Source organism: Musca domestica, unplaced genomic scaffold, assembly GCF_030504385.1.
Source record: "Musca domestica strain aabys unplaced genomic scaffold, Musca_domestica.polishedcontigs.V.1.1 14, whole genome shotgun sequence".
Lineage (NCBI taxonomy): Eukaryota > Metazoa > Arthropoda > Insecta > Diptera > Muscidae > Musca > Musca domestica.
The window spans coordinates 7,447,419-7,463,468 of NW_026712192.1; the positions used below are offsets into that span (position 1 = coordinate 7,447,419).

Below are 16,050 nucleotides of genomic sequence, written 5' to 3' on the forward strand. Positions count from 1 at the left end.
TTACGAATTTAGAGCTCGTAATGGAAACTACAGTCTGTGATAGAAAATTGTGTATGCAGGTCCAGGTCTTCGTATAGGCCCAATATATCAGTACCTCCCTGTATTCGGTATTTTGACGATTTTACGTACAATACTCACCGAAATTGTTTGAGATGTCGTATTTGAAGTTCGTAATGGATGCTACAGCCTGTGACAGAAAATTGTCTATGCAGGTCCAAGTCGTCGTATAGCTCCGATATAACGGTACCTCCACATATACGGTATTTTGATGATTTTAGCGACATTATTCACCGTTTATTTCAAGTTTCGAATTTGAATATTGTAATGGCTAATATAACAGCTATATTCGGTATTTTTTAAGATTTTAACTGATTTTATTTTTTGAAAATTTCCAAATTCGTTCCAAATGGTGGAGGGAATTAAAAGTTCGTCCCGGCCGAACTTACTGTTTTTTAACTTGTTCTCACTCACTCTCGGATTTCCAATTTAACAAATTTCCCCCCACCTGCTATTACCAACTTTCCCCAGAACGAAGCAAGCAATGTTATGTGTCATTGTTGACAGTTTATGGAAATTGCTTTTTATACTCCTTATGATTTTGAGGAAATGTTTTGCGTATTTCCGTATGTCAGGGAGTAGTTAGTATTTTATTGGATCTCTTTTCTACGTGCTTTTTACTTTCATTTTCTGTTTATATACATAAGTATTATTTAAAGAAAAAAACTTGATAAATATGTTGACATTTTCTGAAAAATATTGAATACAAATATTGGAACGAATTTGGCAATTTTCAAAAAAATAAAATCAGAATACGAAAACGTGGACTGCACGGACAATTTTCTTTCGTAGGCTGTAATATCCATTACGAATCTCAAATACTAAATTTGAAACAATTCCGCTGAATAATGTCGCTAAAAGTCCGAATATCGGGAGATAACGTTATATGGGGGCTATACGAAGACATGGACCTGCACAGACAATTTTCTGTCATGGCTGTAGAATACATCACGAACTTCAAATATTAAATTTGAAACATTTTCGCTAAATAGTGTCCCTTAAATCACCAAAATACCGAATATCGGGAGATACTGTTATATGGGATACGAAGGTTATACGAAGGTGGCGACCTGCACAGACAATTTTCTGTCGTAAGCTGTAGTATCTATTACGAACTTCACATACCAAAATTGAAACAATTCCGGCGAATAATGTCGCTAAAATCATCAAAATACCGAATATCGGGAGGTACAGTTATATGGGGTCTATATAAAGACGTGGACCTGCACAGTCAATTTTCTATCATAGGCTATAGTATCCATTACGAACTTCAAGTACCAAATTTGAAACAATTCCGGTGAATAATGTCGCTAAAATCATCAAAATACCGAATATTGGGAGATACTGTTATATGGGGGCTGTACGAAGACCTGGATCTGCATAGACAATTTTCTGTCATAGGCTGTAGTATTCATTACGAACTTCAAAATACCAAATTTGAAACATTTCCGGTGAATAATATCGCTAAAATCATCAAAATTCCGAATATGGGGAGGTACCATTATATGGGGGCTATACCAAAACGTGGACCTGCACAGACAACTTTCTGTCATAGGCTGTAGTACCGATTAGGAACTTTAAATGCGAAATTTGAATTCCGGATAATAATGACGCTAAAATCATCAAAATACCGAATATTGGGAGGTACCGTTATATGGGGGCTATACCAAAACGTGGACCTGCACAGACAATTATTTTTTATGTGCTGTAGTATCCATTACGAACTTCTCATACCAAAATTGAAACAATTCCGGTGAATAATGTCGCTAAAATCATCAAACTACCGAATATCGGGAGGTACCGTTATATGTGTGCTATACGAAGACGTGGGCCTGTACAGACAATTTTCTGTCATAGGCTGTAGTATCCATTACGAACTTCAAGTACCAAATTTGAAACATTTTCGGTGAATAATGTCGCTAAAATTATCAAATTACGGAATATCGTGAGGTACAGTTATATGGGGGCTATACGAAGACGTGGACCTGCATAGACAATTTTCTGTCATAGGCTGTAGTGTCCATTACAAACTTCAAATACCAAATTTGAAACGTTTCCGGTTAATAATGTCGCTTGTATGGTGGCTATACCAAAACGTGGACCTACATAGCCCATTTTCAATACGAAAAGTCCTGCAGACATAATATGTATTTGAGTAAAATTTCATCAACCTACTTAATTTCGTTCGGATGCTGGAGTGATTTCCACAGAACGACAGAGGGACGGACATCGCTAAATCGCTTTCTTTGGGCGTTTTGTTTTCCAAATCTTGAACCCTATGTGGTGGAGGTACCAGAATGAATGGTTCGATTACTACTATCTTTATAACAGATCTTGTGTTGATGGAAATATTGAGATGTTCAAAGTCTGAATGGAATCGGATGTTAATTTCGCGTTTTATGAGCTTCATGGATATTCAATATTCTGACCCTTTGTGGGGGAGGTACCAGAAGGAGTGGACCCATATATTCCATCTTTACACCAGACCTTGGGTTAATAATAATATTGTGATTTATGTATTTTGAAGCAAATCGGATCCTTATTTCACATTTTGTAAGTTATAAGTTATAATTATTCAAAATGTTAACCCTTTGTGGGGGAGGTACTTGATGAAATGGGCCGTTATTGTCCATTTTCGCAGCTGATCTAGAACTGATGCCAATATTATGATTTGCAAAGTTGGAGCAAAATCGGATTATCCCTTCCCTTTCTGTGCAGTAAAATATTTTTTGAAGATTCCTCCCTTTGTGGGGAGGTACCAGAAGAAGTGGACCGATATTATTCATTTCTGCCCCTGGCCTAGAACTGATGCAAATATTAGGATTTGCAAAGTTGAAGCAAAATCGCTTATCGCTTCTCTTTCTGTGCAGAAAGTATTTTTTTGTCTGTTTTTTTTTTTTTTTTTAATTTTCGACCTTTTGTGGGAAAGTCATCAGAAGGAGTGGACCGCTATATTCCATCTTCCCACCAGACTTTGGTTTGGTAAAAATATTGGGATGTGTGAAATTTAAAGACAATCGGACTCTTACATCGCATTTTATGAGAGGGATAATTATTCAACATTTTGACCCTTTGGGGGGAGGTACTTGATGGAGTGGACCGATATTGTCCGGTTTCCCACCTGACGTAGCACTGACTCAAATATTAAGATTTGCAGAGTTGGATCAAAATCGTATTATCCTTTCTCTTTCTGTGCAGAAAATATACTTTTAAAAATGTTGACCTTTTGTGAGGGAGGTACCAGAAGGAGTGGACCGATATTGCCCATCTCCGAACTCGATCTAAGTGTAATAATAATATTACGATGTACCAAGTTTGGATCAAATCGGACACTCTTTTTGAGAGTTATCGTGCGCACCAGCCAGTCAGACAGACAGACGGACGTACATCGATAGATCGACTCCAAATGTCCTGAAACGGATTTAGTCCAAAGAGACATAGGTTCTAAAAACGTTAATTCGATGAGACCCGTTTTCGGTCGTATCAAATGATATTTACTCTCTATAGCCATATAGCTGAGGGTATAAAAGACCTTAAAATTATTGATATTTTCCGATAAACTTTTTGGATGTATCAAGGGAATTGCTCAGTTTATAAACATCTTTTCTAATATTTTAGTTTTTGTGTATATCTTTAAAAAATTGGGCCAAGTATTTATTTTTAAATTTTTTATAAAAAAAAATTGTAATATCCATAGAAATAGTCAACTGTTTTATAGTTCGCCAAAAAAATGCCATTTCGCCAAATCCAAAATTAAATCGCCAAACTTATTAGAAAATCATCACGCTTGGCGGGAAGTCGCCATATCTGACAACCCTTGCTGGTATAGATTTTGCAAAAACTTGTATTGTGTAATTTTCATTTTTTAACTCATTTTATAAGTATCGATATTTTTTCTTAAACATTTACTAACGCCACTTCTTTTCAAATTCATTTCTTAACAACATTTCCCATTTTTTTCTTAGCTAATAAATCTTAATTATTTCCCTAATTTAGTAAACTGACATTTTTGATCTATTGCCCAAGGAATACAAAACAACACCTAATAACTGCAAAAATTTAATTTTTTTTCCACACAAGAGAACATATTTACAAATTTAAATACTAAACTCGAAAAAAATAAATATGCATCATTTGTCACACAAAGATATATGGCCTAAAAGTATACTACACTTTTTGTGTATTCAATACATATTTGACTTTTATGCAACATTTCCATTTAAACGCTTGACTAATTCTTTTTTTGTGTTTCCAAAACAGACAACTTTATGTAACCTAAACAACGAGGAAAGGTAGAATATAATACAGTTTTTACTAATGGTGTAAAATAAGTTGGAAATAAAACAACAACAACAGAAAAAACAAGTAAGCAAAGGCTACAGTCGAGCGGGGCCGACCGTTGAATACCCTACAACACTATAATAAACCATACAGTTTATATAGGCGAGATACTCGAAAGAATTCCACAAGATATTGTGACAAATAATTAAAGAAAACCATCAGGTTCCGTTCTCTAATTTTCGAATAATAGCAACTTAAACTAATTTGCTCATTTCCAATTTATTGATAGATTATGCACGTAAATGGTCTTCAAAGATCTGGAACCAATATTTCCCAAAGACCTATAATCTCTCAGAAATGGCAAAAGATTAACATTTATTATTGGTTTTTGACTGAAACGCATCTATATGAGATACAGACATTTGACTATATTCTTGAACGAAATCAGCGTTAACGAAATAGTCAGAAGTGCGTCTTTCCTGTATTTGTGAATTCTCCAAAAAGTCACTGGATTGGACATTTTCGTATTTTGTCTACAAGAGTTGGCAAACTATTTCACACATTGAATATTTTTGGATGGCCATTCAAAACTACTTGGCTTTTGCAATGTCCGGTAACCCCCATTCAAATGCGATCGGGCGATAATTACGACTTGCTAAAAATTTGGCAGTTTTTTTGTCCATTTCAACCCCTAAATATATGGCGATTATCTCCAAAAAGAGTAGGCTTCTATTCTGACCCTCATCTTATCCCCATGCAAAATTTCGAAAGGATCGGGCCATAAATGCGATCTGTATATGATATCCGGATATCCTAACTACTTAGTTTTGTTAGCTGTAGAAATATTACCAAATATTTAATTCAAAATGAAAATATGCCAAAAATATGACAAAATTGAAAAAATATGAGAAAATTTTACAAAATCAATATTTTCATCTTTAGAGAGATATTTTTATACGATTTTTTTAGACGTTTTTTCTTTCCTGCCAAGAGGCCATTCTGAATTAATGAGAACTGTCGAAATCAGTTCAGCCGTTCTCGACATATAAGAGATTTTTCAAGCATATCTTCTTTGATAGACATATATATCGCACATATTTTGCTATATATCCGATTTTTTGGATGTTAACATCAGTGTAAAGATCACAAGTAACCTTGTCATGGCTTCGTGATTTCACAGGGATTTAAAATATTCGCGGTTTAATGAAAATTTTTAAATTTTTTCAACATAAAAAATATGTTCTATTTTACCCGCTAAATATTATCCGATGACCACCCAAATTGGTAGGCTTCTTCCCCGCCCTAAACTCTAGCTACATGCGCAATTCCGCGTCGATTGGTCTATAATTGCGACCTGTAGAGCAACTGCAAAATCAGGAATTTTTTCAGTTTTTGGTCCATTTCAACCCCTAGATATTATGCGATCATCTCCAAAAGAAATAGGGTTCTATTCTGACCTTAACCCCACCTACATTCTAAATTTCGTGAAGATCGGGCCATAATTGCGACCTGTAGAGTGATTACAAATTAACATGGACAGACGGACAGACGGACGGACGGACATACATAGCTAGATCGACTCAGCTCGGCGAGCTAGGAAGATCCATATACACTTTCCTATATGGGAAACCAATATTTCGAGGTGTTACATAAATTCTGGCCCAATCAAACTTATAATACCCCCAACACATAGTGTTGTAGGGTATAAATATTGAACTTAGAACATGTAAAAAGTTGTAAGCCGGGGGCTATATACCAAAACGAGGACCCTTACGGACAATTTTCTGTCATAGGCTGTAGCGTCCATTACGAACTTTAAATAAGATATCTCAAATAATTTCGGTGGGTATTGTACCTAAAATCGTCAAAATGCGGAATATAGGGAGGTACTGATATATGGGGGCTGTACGAAGACCTGGATCTGCATAGACAATTTTCTGTCACAGACTGTAGTTCTCATTACGAACTCTAAATACGTAATTTGAAACATTTTCGGTAAATAATGTAGCTAAAATCATCAATATTCCGAATATAGGGAGGTACCATTATATGGGGGCCATACGAAGACGTGGTCCTGCACAGACAATTTTCTCTCATAGGCTGTTGTATCCATTACGAATCTCAAAGACTAAATTTGAAACATTTCCGGTTAATAATGTCGCTTAAATCACCAAATTACCGAATATCGGGAGGTAACGTTATATGAGCTCTATACGAAGACGTGGACCTGCACGGACAATTTTCTTTCGTAGGCTGTAATATCCTTTACGAATCTCAAATACCAAATTTAAAACAATTGCGGCGAATAATGTAGCTAAAATCATCAAAATGCCGAATATGGGAAGGTACTGTTACATGGAAGACGTGGTCTTGCCCAGGCAATTTTCTGTCATAGGCTGTAATATCTATTACGAATGTCAAATACCATACCACAACGTGGACCTGCACAGACAATTTTCTGTCATATCCATTACGAATCTCAAATACCAAATTTGAAACATTTAATAATGTCGCTTGTATGGTGGCTATACCAAAACGTGGACCTACATAGCCCATTTTCAATACCAAAAATCCTGCATACATAATATACATTTGAGTAAAATTTCATCAACCTACTTAATTTCGTTCGGATGCTACAGTGATTTCCACAGAACGACAGAGGGACGGACATCGCTAAATCGCTTTCTTCGGGCGTTTTGTTTTTCAAATCTTGAACCCTATGTGGTGGAGGTACCAGAAGGAATGGCTGGATTACTGCCATCTGTGAAACAGATTTTGTGTTAATGGAAATATTGAGATGTTCCAAGTCTGAATGTAATCGGATGTTAATTTCGCGTTTTAGGAGCTTCGTAGATATTTAACATTTTGGCCCTTTGTGGGGGCGGTACCAGAAGGAGTGGACCCATATATACCATCTTGACACCAGATCCTGTGTTATTAGAAATAATGGGATATGTGAAATATGAAGAGAACCGAATGCATATTTGTGATTTTATAATCGTTTTGGTTATTCAAAACCTTGACCATTTGTGGGGGGGTACCAGAAGGTCCGACATATACTATCTTTAAAACAGATCTTGTGTTCATGGAAATGTTGATATGTACCAAGTCTGAATGGAATCGGATGTTAATGTTGAGTTTTATGAGCTTCATGTATATTCAAAATGTTGACCATTTTAGGGGGGAGGTTCCAGAAGGAGTGGATCCATAAATCCCATCTTCATTCCAGATCTTGTATTAGCACAAATAATGAGATGTGTGAAATATGAAGAGAACCGAAAGCATATTTCTGATTTTATAATCATTTTGGTTATTCAAAGCTTTGCCCCTTTGTGGGGAAGGTACAAGAAGGAATGGATCGATTACTATCAGCTTTATAACTGATCTTGTGCTCAGAGAAATATGGAGATCCGCCAAGTCTGTGTGGAATTGGATATTAATTTTACGTATTATGTGCTTCATGGATATGGAAAATGTTAACCCTTTTGTGGGAGAGGTACCAGAAGGAGTGGACCGCTATATTCCATTTTCACACCAGACCTTGGGTTAATAAAAATATTGTCATTTATGTAGTTTGGAGACAATCGGATGCTTATTTTACATTTTATAAGTTATAATTATTCAAAATGTTAACCCTTTGTGGGGGTGGTACTTGATGAAATGGGCCGCTATTGTCCATTTTCGCAGCTGATCTAGAACTGATGGCAATATTATGATTTGCAAATTTGGAGCAAAATCGGATTATCCTTTCTCTTTGAAGATTTCTACCTTTTGTGGGGAGGTACCAGAAGGAGTGCACCAATATTATCCATTTTTGCACCTGACCTAGAACTAATGCAAATATTAGGATTTGCAAAGTTGAAGCAAAATCGCTTATCGCTTCTCTTTCTATGCAGAAAATATTTTTTTGTCTGTTTTTTTTTTTTTTGAAAATTTCGAGCTTTTTTGGGCCAGGCACCAGAAGGAGTGTATCGCTATATTCCATCCTCACAAGAGACTTTGGGTTAGTGAAAATATTGGGATGTGTGAAATTTGAAGATAATCGCATTTTATAAGAGTTGTAATTTTTCAAAAATTTGATCCTTTGTGGGGGAGGTATTTGATGGAGTAGACCGATATTGTCCAATTTCGCACCTGATTTAGCACTGATGGAAATATTAGGATTTGTAAAGTTGGAGCAAAATCGGATCATCCTTTTTCTTTCTGTGCTGTAAAATATATTTTTAAAAATGTTGACCTTTTGTGAGGGAGGTACCAAAAGGAGTGGACCGATATTGTTCATCTCTAAACTCGATCGAAGTTTGATAAAAATATTGCGATATACCAAGTTTAGACAAAGTCAGATGCTCTCAGACGGACGGTCGGACAGACGGACGGACATCACTAGATCGACTCCAAATATCCTGAAACAGATTTGGTTCAAAGAGACCTAGGGTATAAAATCGTTATTTCGATGAGTAACCTTTTCGGCCATATCAAATGACATATACCCTCTATAGCCATATGGCTGAGGGTATAAAAAGTGTGCATGGACCTTAAAAGTATATATATTTTCCGATAAACTTTTTTGAATATGTCAATTGAAGTGCTCAGTTTATAAACATCTTTTCCAATATTTTTGTGTTGTGTATATCTTTAAAAAATTGGGCCAAGTATTTATTTTTAAATTTTTTATAAAAAAAAATGTAATATCCATAGAAATAGTCAACTGTTTTATAGTTCGCCAAAAAATGCCATTTCGCAAAATCCAAAATTAAATCGCCAAACTCATTAGAAAATCATAACGCTTGGCGGGAAGTCGCCATATCTGACAACCCTTGCTGGTATAGATTTTGCAAAAACTTGTATTGTGTAATTTTCATTTTTTAACTCATTTTATAAGTATCGATATTTTTTCTTAAACATTTACTAACTTCACTTCTTTTTAATTTCTTTTCTCAACAACATTTCCCATTTTTTTCTTAGCTAATAAATCTTAATTATTTCCCTAATTTAGTAAACTGACATTTTTGATCTATTGCCAAAAAGAATACCAACCAACACCTAATAACTGCAAAAATTTAAATTTGTTTTCCACACAAGAGAACATAATTACAAATTTAAATACTAAACTCGAAGAAAATAAATATGCATCATTTGTCACAAAGATATATGGCCTAAAAGTATACTACACTTTTTGTGTATTCAATACATATTTGACTTTTATGCAACATTTCCATTTAAACGCTTGACTAATTTTTTGTTTTTTTTTTGTGTTTCAAAAAACAGACAACTTTATGTAACCTAAACAACGAGGAAAGGTAGAATATATTACAGTTTTTACTAATGGTGTAAAATAAGTTGGAAATAAAACAACAACAACAACAGAAAAAAAACAAAAGCAAAAAAAAAACAATTTGTAAAAAAATAGAAACAAACTCTCTAAACAGAAGTTTAAAATGCCTACAAATGTCAACGAGATACAGTATCGGAACAATAATGTTGGCAAGGACATTGTTTGTTGGTTTGAGCATAAGACTCTCCCAAAAAGTCAATATTTTGAATTGTATACAGTGTGAGATGAAAAAACTGCAACCAACTTCAGACTGCTGTCATTTCTAAGCCGATGGTCGCTCTTCGCTCGTATTAATCGACCGTGGCATCAGAATAAATGCCGAATATTATCGTGAAAATATTCTGGAGGGTGTATTAAAGCCTTGGGCACGCAAACATTTTGGCCGCAGACTAAAAAATACCAAAGTTTCTATCACCTCAAGCAAGCGCATCGCCAGGAATGGGCCAAAATACCGCAGAGCAACATTCTGGCAGGGTGTGACGGTTGCATTGGCCGTTGGAAGGCAATAATTCGTGCCAAAGATGACCAATTCGAACAAATCTAAACTTATTCTAAAATTTGATGCTATTTCCGACAATTTTTGCTTTCATTCAATAAAATTAAAAAAATAAAATAAAAATTATGTGGTTTGACTTTGTTGTTTGACTTTGTTTTTTGTTACCCTGTATATCTTAACCAAAGACACCAACAGCTACATCTATTTCGAATTTCAGAACTTCAGCTTTTTTCCTAACACCCAATACCAAATTAAGTACCATTTGATACTTTCCGTACAATGATAATACACATTTCCAAAAAAAAAAATCTCCATATCTTAACCTCAGCTCAGATTTCAGCTCTGTAATTTCCCCCATTACCAAATGTAGTACCATTGAGTGACATTATAGTACACAGTTCCAAAACCATCTCCAGTGGCATCCATATCAAATTTTAGGATTTCAGCTCTATTGATTCACCTAATATCAAATTTAGTACTTTTTTAGTACTCTCAATTCCAGAAGATACCAACAGAGTTCTCAATATCAAATATGAGGACTCCAGCCCTACCTCTTCACCCAATAGCAAATTTACTACTACTTAGCACTTTTCGTACAAACAAAGAAGGCATTTCCAAACCAACGCAAATTTTAAACATAGATACTATCAGTAATCTAAATATAAAATTTCAGAATGTTGTCTCTATCCCTTTACCCAATACAAAATTTCGTACCATTCAGTAGGTTTCGTACAATTGCAGTACAGCTTTCCGAAAGCACCTCCACCATAAGTCCAGGCTTAACACGGAATTAATATCCGATACCATTCAGACTTGGCACATCTCAATACTTCCATCAAAACAAGATCTGTTGTAAATATGGTAGAGATCGGACCATTTCTACTGGTACCTCCCCCACATTGGATCAAAGTTTTGAATAACCAAAGCGGTCATAAAATCCATAACAAGCATCCAATTCTCTTCAAATTACACACATCACAATTTTTTTTTACTGACCCAAGGTCTGGTGTGAATATGGAATATATCGGACCACTCCTTCTGGGACCTCCCCACAAAGGGGTCAAAATTTTGAATATTCATGAAGCTGATAAAATAAGAAATTAACATCCGACTGCATTCAGACTTGGCGCATCTCAATACTTCCATCAAAACAAGATTTGTTATAAATATGGTAGAGATCGGACCATTCCTGCTGGTACCTCCCCCACAAAGGGTCAATGTTTTGAATAACAAAAACGATGATAAAATCCGAAACTAGCTTTTGGTACTCTTCAATTTAAACAAATCACAATATTTTTTATTAACCAAAGGTCTGGTGTGAAGATGGGATATATCGGTTCACCCCTTCTAGTACCTCCCCCACAAAGGGTCAAAATTTTGATTATCCATGAAGCTCATAAAATAAGAAATTAACATCCGATTCCATTCAGACTTGACACATCTCAATACTTCCATCAAAACAATATATGTTATAAATATGGTGGAGATCGGACCATTCCTTTTGGTACCTACCCCACAAAGGGTCAATGTTTTGAATAACAAAAATGATCATAAAATCCAAAATAAGCATACAGTTCTCTTCAAGTTACACACATCACAATATTTTTACTAACCCAAGATCTGGTGTGAAGATTGAATGCGTCGGTCCACTCCCTCTGGTACCTCCTCCACATAGTTTCAAAATTTTGATTATCCATGAAGCTCAATGAAATTAACATACAATTCCATTCAGACTTGATACATCTTAATATTTCAATCATCATAAGATCTGACCATTTCTTCTGGTACCTCCCCACATAGGGTTGAAGAAAAGCGGTAAAAGAAAGCGAAATAAGCATCCAACTCTCTTCAAATTTCACACATACAAACATTTTTGCTAACACAAGATCTGTTGGGAAGATGATATATATCTACCAACCCCTTCTGGTACCTCACCTACAAAGGGTCACAATTTCCAATACTTTTATCTGTCATAACTTGCGAAACAAGTCGACGATTTTTTACAACTTGCTATATCTAAATATTTCTCTTAACCAGAGATCTGTGATGAATGTGGAATTTATGATTTCGCATAAAATGTTCGATTTCCTTCAAATTTTATCCATACCAATATTTTTATCTGAATTAGATGAGGTATGAAAATGGAATACTTCGGTCCGTTAAATCGATTACCTCACGCATATCTCCACATTTTCCAAAAAATTACACAGATCGCATATAAAGTATAGGAACTAGTCGATATAGTCCAAATCTGGCACGATTTAATATTTTTATCAGTCTTAGGTCAGATATTGGCCAACTTCGGAACCTCCTCCATAAAGGGTCAACAGTTCGAATTATCATAGCTCAAGACTTGGGGGTATATATCTGTCGGCAAAACCGACTGATACTATTTGTTTTGTTTTTTCCACAATTCAAAACTTCACAATTCATTTGCCACCCCCATAATACCTTTAAAATAATATTGCTGCTCTGTAAGTCCATAAACTTTAGTTTTCTTAAGGCTCATTTGTATGTCTTGACACTGTATTTGCCCTCCATAAAAAAAGAACTTGAAAAGAGTTGACTTAGGTTCATGACGTACAAATAAAGTTTTCGTTTTTTTTTTATTATTATTTTTTCTTCCATCTTTCTAAAGGATTCTTAAGCACGTGTTTAAGGTAACAAGTCACGTTTCATACTCCATTGTAGCAGAAAAAAGCTAGCTAACACACACGCACACACACACTCACCCACACATGCACACATTCGTACACGGGGGAAAAAGAAGTCAGCCCATGTGACAAGGAATTTGACTATCCTACAACTTATGTTGTGTGGGGCGGTTATAAATTTGGGGGATTTTTAAGGTATTGTAAATGTCGTCGTGTGTCATGTGTTTTAAATGCCAGCCTACTTTCGTTTTTGGCAAATAGCAACTCCCACCACCCACAATACATATACCCAGTAAATAATTTTTGCCGAATTCTGTTCGATTTCTGTCGGAATCTCTGAAAAAATGTCCGATTCTGATTCCGAATTCCTTCCGATTTCGGTACGAAAGTTTTATGGACTTGGTCACCGAATTCGGAAAGATTTTCTGAAAAAAATCGGAAAAAAAATATTAGATTTTCTGGACAAATTCGGTCCGAATTCGGTGAAAATTCTTGGAAAAGTAGGAGAAAAGAATGTGACAAAGCACCACCATCCGTTTTCATGTGGGAGAGAATATGCCAGAGCAATAGACAGTCTACTCTCCGTTTGGATATTTTTCGAATTTTTTTCGCTTAAAAACGCAGGAAAATGTGCAGAAATTCTACAAAAACGTTCAAAAAATCGGACCAATTTCTACCAGAAATTTCGGAAAAACGTCAGAAATTTCGGAAAAAAATCTAAAATCAGAGTAGTCGGAACAAATTGTTTACTGGGTAAACACATTTGTGTGTGTGCATCGTTCAGTTTACTTGACTTGGCCTTTCTTTTCTTCAACTTTTACACAATGCCCCCCAAAATTTCGTTCTTCCTTCAGAGCCCACCCACACCCATAAATTTCACCCATTCACATTTGTTCGAAATATTTACGGCCACGAGTGTGACACCGAAATGGATGAAATGTTTAAAAATTTTATTGCATAATATGTGGTCTCCTTTTCGTGGCTGCATAACAATGAAACTAAACGACAGGAACGAAATAACTTACGGCAGGTAAACAAACAACCAGAAAAAAATCGAGAAAATTTAGTGGAAAATTCAGATAGATTGTGGCTGACACATGCTGCTGCATACACGGCATGTTTGTGTCAAATGTTTAACGCGGGCGATATTGCTTTAGCTTGAAAATTGAGTTGCATAAATGCATTCGTGGTGTTGTTATTCTAATGGGATATTGTGTTTGTGTGTGTGTTGCATACATTTTGGCGCTGTCATGTTTGGCTTAGTTTTGGCAACGCGTGAATTAATTGTTGTTGGCATGAATTTATGGTCTCACAATTTTGTGGATAATAAATTAATATTTAAATTTTGACAAATTAGCCTTTAGCAGCAACATGGAGGAATTTTTAATTATTTAATGAATGGAAAAAGGAAATGAAAAAAAAACAAGTTACCCTTAGCCAATGTTCGATTATTGAAGTATATTTTTCACTTCTGTTAGGATTACTCAAATTGTTGACCGTCCATGGAGTAGGTTCCGAAGGAATGGACCAATATTGCCCATTTCGTATCAGACCTAAATAAATATAACATACATATTGCGACGTGCCAGATGTGGACTATATCGGTTACTTCCTTCACTTTATATGAATATGTGATAATTTTGAGAAAATTTTAAAAAGGGGTAGGTACCAAAAGGAATTGTCCGATCTCTACCATCTTTATAATAGTTCCTGTGTTAAAAGAAATATTCTGATGCGTAAAGTCTAAATGGAATCGGATATTAATTTCGCATTTTATGAGCTTAATGTTAATATTAAAAGGTGCGCGATACAATCCCCCGAAGTATTCCATTTTAATACTTCATCAAATGCAGATAATTATATTGGTAGGGACAAAATTAATAGAAAATCGAACATTTATATCCAATTTTATGCGATATTATAAATTTCGAAAAATTACATATTTATCTCAGGGTTCTGATTCAGAGAAATATTTATAATATTTTATCAAGTTGTAAAGAATCGCTGACTAGTTTCACAAGTTTTGACGGATAAAAGTATTGAAAATTGTGTTCCTTTGTGGGTGAGGAACCAGAAGGGTTTCACAGGTATACACCATCTTCACAACAGATCTTGTGTTAGCAAAAATGTTTGGATGTGTGAAATTTAAAGAGAGTTGGATGCTTATTTCGCCTTCGTTGAGCGTTTTGTTTTTCAAAATCTTGAACCCTATATATGGGGGAGGTACCGAAAGAAATGGTGCGATCTATACCATATTTATAACAAGTCTTGTGTTCATGGAAATATTGAGATGTATCAATTTTTGCCCATTCCCGGCGAAGCGCTTGCTTATGCTGATCGACACTTTTTGTTTACAAACATCTGGACAACGAATGTTTTCTCATCGGAGAAAACCAAATTCGGCAGTTCACCACTTTCGGTCAAGCGAAGCAACTCTTTAGCTCTTTTGAGTCTATTTTCTTTCGGTTGCGGTGTAAGCTCTTGCAGTTTTTGGAATTTCAATGGCTTTACCCTGAGCTCATTTTTCAATATTTGCCGAATGGAATATTGCGATATGATGTATCAAGTCTGAATGGAATCGAACGTTTTTTTCGCGTTTTATGAGTTTCGGGGATACTCAAAATTTTGACGCTTTGTGGGGGAGGTACCAGAAGGAGTCGACCGATATATTTTGTCTTCACACCAGACTTTGGGTTAATAAAAATATTCTGATGTGTGTACTTTGAAGAGAAACGGATGCTTATTTTGGATTTTTTGATCGTTTTGGTTATTCAAAATGTTCACCCTTTGTGGGGGAGGTACCAGAAGGAATGGTCTGTTCTCTACCATCTTATTATATATTATAGAGAGAGATAAAAAAACTGCAACAAAGTCAAACGTCATAATTTTTGCATTTTTTGTTTAATTTTCTTTTTTTTTTTTTTTTTTTTTTTTTTTTTTTTTTGAAAGAAAGCAAAAAATGTCGGAAATGGCATCCAATTTTAGAATAAGTTTAGATTTGTTCGAATTGGTCACCCGTGGCACGAATTATGGCCTTCAAACGGCTGATGAAACCGTAACACACTACCCGAACGTTGCTCTGCGGTACTTTGGCCCATTCCCGGTGAAGCGCTTGCTTGAGGTGATGATTTGATATTTTTTAGTGCCAACCTTGCTTTCCAAAATACTTCAGACCCAATAGTGCAACGGATTGGTATCCGGAGATTTTGGTGACCATTGTGCGCTGG

At 35.4% G+C, this 16,050-nt stretch overlaps 1 protein-coding gene across 3 annotated transcripts in view; it reads left to right on the top strand.

Annotated features, from left to right (window-relative positions):
• The window catches only part of LOC101890227 (mannosyl-oligosaccharide alpha-1,2-mannosidase IA), a 442,542-nt gene that overhangs the window by 374,081 nt on the left and 52,411 nt on the right, over positions 1-16,050 (top strand). The window lies entirely within an intron of this gene.